Genomic DNA, 2,500 nt, shown 5'->3' on the forward strand with positions numbered 1-2,500 from the left:
TCAGCGTCATCAGTGCTAAACCAATGCTAGCTACGCTTAGGCACCAACCGCACGTCTAACAAGGATAGACTAGCGTACCATAGTAGTATCACAAAAAGCAACACATGCCACTTTAACGCCTATCGTTTCCCAATCATCAGCACAAATCAAATGCTGGCTAGCACCAGTAGCACGTCAAACATAGATCAGCAAGCACATCATCATCGAATTGCCACACAAACAGCACCATCCCAAACTTCCAAAGCTAGACCACAACCCTGGATCGGTGTCGCAGAGACCTAACGAGGCATCCCCACACCACGCCAAGGCCCCCACTCGGAGGGGTATTATGCCACCGACTAGGAATCAAGCAACAGTCACCCAAGCTCGCGCTCAAAGGCAGTCTGGCACCTTCATCCCTTGCCATGCTCACCCACTGCTCCCCCCCTATATATACATATTGCACAAGGAGCTTGGTGACAGCAACACCCATTGCTTTCCCTGAGGATGTATATTTCTTAGTATGCGCACGGCGTCGAGGCACAGGTGAAGCCAACGGCGCTAGTTTCTGCGCCCTATGTCGAGGAAAATCAAGGCAACGGGCTAGTGTATGGGCACAACGTCGAGGAGACTCAAGGAGATGGGGCTATTTTTCAGGTCACCGTTCGAGAAATCAAGGCAACGTGTTGGGGGGGATGGCCTCTTTCATGGGTCGTGGGGCTTGGCTTGGCTTGCCTCGTGTGTGCTCGATACAGCCTCACGATTCTTATTTGCCCATCAACCATGCCGGGCACCTATGAGAATGAGACCCCATGGTACCCCCTATATATACATATTGCACAAAGAGCTTGGTGACAGGAACAGACATTGATTTCCCTGATGATGCATAATTTTTGGACACACACGACTTGGGGGCGAGGGGACACGGGAGTGGGGCGCCAATGGGGGGCGTTTTGGCCCCATTTTCGTCAAGAGCGGGCGTCTTGGCCATGCCTCGAGCGTGCCAGCCTCGAGAGCCTTGGGCGCTGGACATCCTTGGGGCGCCAATGGGCAGCAGTCCCATGGTTCCCCTATATATACATATTGCACAAAGAGCTTGGTGACAGGAACAGATATTGATTTGCCCAGGGATGCATAATTGTGCGAAATCGTCCATAACTCGCTCGAATTAATTCGGATTGACACAAAATTTTGTAGGGATGCTTTTTATTATAAATGAAAAGCTTTGAAATGAAAAAAAAAAACAAAATGTCATGTTTGAGGCGTAAATGTTTGTGTCCTATCCTTGGTCACGCCTTGAAGCGTTGGTTCCCTACTTGTTGGAATGTCGCTCAAATCAAGTAGGAATGCCATTGAAACATTGTGTGGGTCATTGTTAACATAGACGAATGGACTTGAAATGAAAATATATCATATTTGGGTTTTTGTCCCTGTCGCCTGGTGATAGGCAGGCAGATAAGGCTTTTAGGTATTCATAGGTGGCTTAGATGAACTCGAAAGAACACGAGTTGATCGGATTGGAACTCATATATTCAATTTACTATGTACTAAGTAGGAACTACACTTTGCTCCCTTCATCGTTTGACTTGCTTAGAAATCTGCTCATGGTTTGTCAAGGCCCCTTGTTCCTTAGACCGATGAGGATGGGATTGGGTTGCTCATGGGCATGTGTGTGGCAAGATGCCTTGTTCCATTGGTCGTTCATGGGTGTTCGTGTACGAAGTAAACTTGTTCCCTTGGTCGTTCATGGGGTTGTGTGTGGGAAGAAGCCTTCTTCACTTGGTCGTTCATGTGTGTTTGTTTGGGAGGTAGCCTTGTTCCCTTGGTCGTTCATGGGAATGTGTGTGGCAATACGCATTGTTCCTTGGTCGTTCATACCCTTGTTCCCTTGGTCGTTCATGGGTCTGTGTGTGGGAAGAGGCGTTGTTCACTTGGGTAGCCTGCTTGCCTTGCCAGCCCCATATGCATTGTTCCCTTGGTCGTTAGTGGATGGGTTTGTGTGTGGCATGGTGCCTTGTTCCCTTGTGTGGCCTGACTGCTTGGCTTGACATGACCTAGCCTTGCCAGCCTCACATCCATTGTTCACTTGGTCGTTCATGGGCATGTGTGTGGCAAGGTGCCTTGTTCCCTTGGTCGTTCATGGGGTTGTGTGTGGGAAGAAGCCTTGTTCCCTTGGTCGTTCATGTGTGTTTGTTTGGGAGGTAGCCTTGTTCCCTTGGTCGTTCATGGGAATGTGTGTGGCAATACGCATTGTTCCTTGGTCGTTCATACCCTTGTTCCCTTGGTCGTTCATGGGTCTGTGTGTGGGAAGAGGCGTTGTTCCCTTGGTCGTTCGTTCATGGGTTTGTGTGTGGCAAGGTGCCTTGTTCCCTTGTGTAGCCTGACTGCTTGGCTTGACATGACCTAGCCTTGCCAGCCTCACATCAATTGTGTAGCCTGACTGCTTGGCTTGCCGTGACCTAGCCTTGCCAGCCTCACATCCATTGTTCCCTTGGTCGTTCATGCAAGGGTCTGTGTGTGG

This window comes from Lactuca saligna, unplaced genomic scaffold (genome assembly GCF_052625555.1).
Source record: "Lactuca saligna cultivar CGN05327 unplaced genomic scaffold, ASM5262555v1 scaffold_96, whole genome shotgun sequence".
Lineage (NCBI taxonomy): Eukaryota > Viridiplantae > Streptophyta > Magnoliopsida > Asterales > Asteraceae > Lactuca > Lactuca saligna.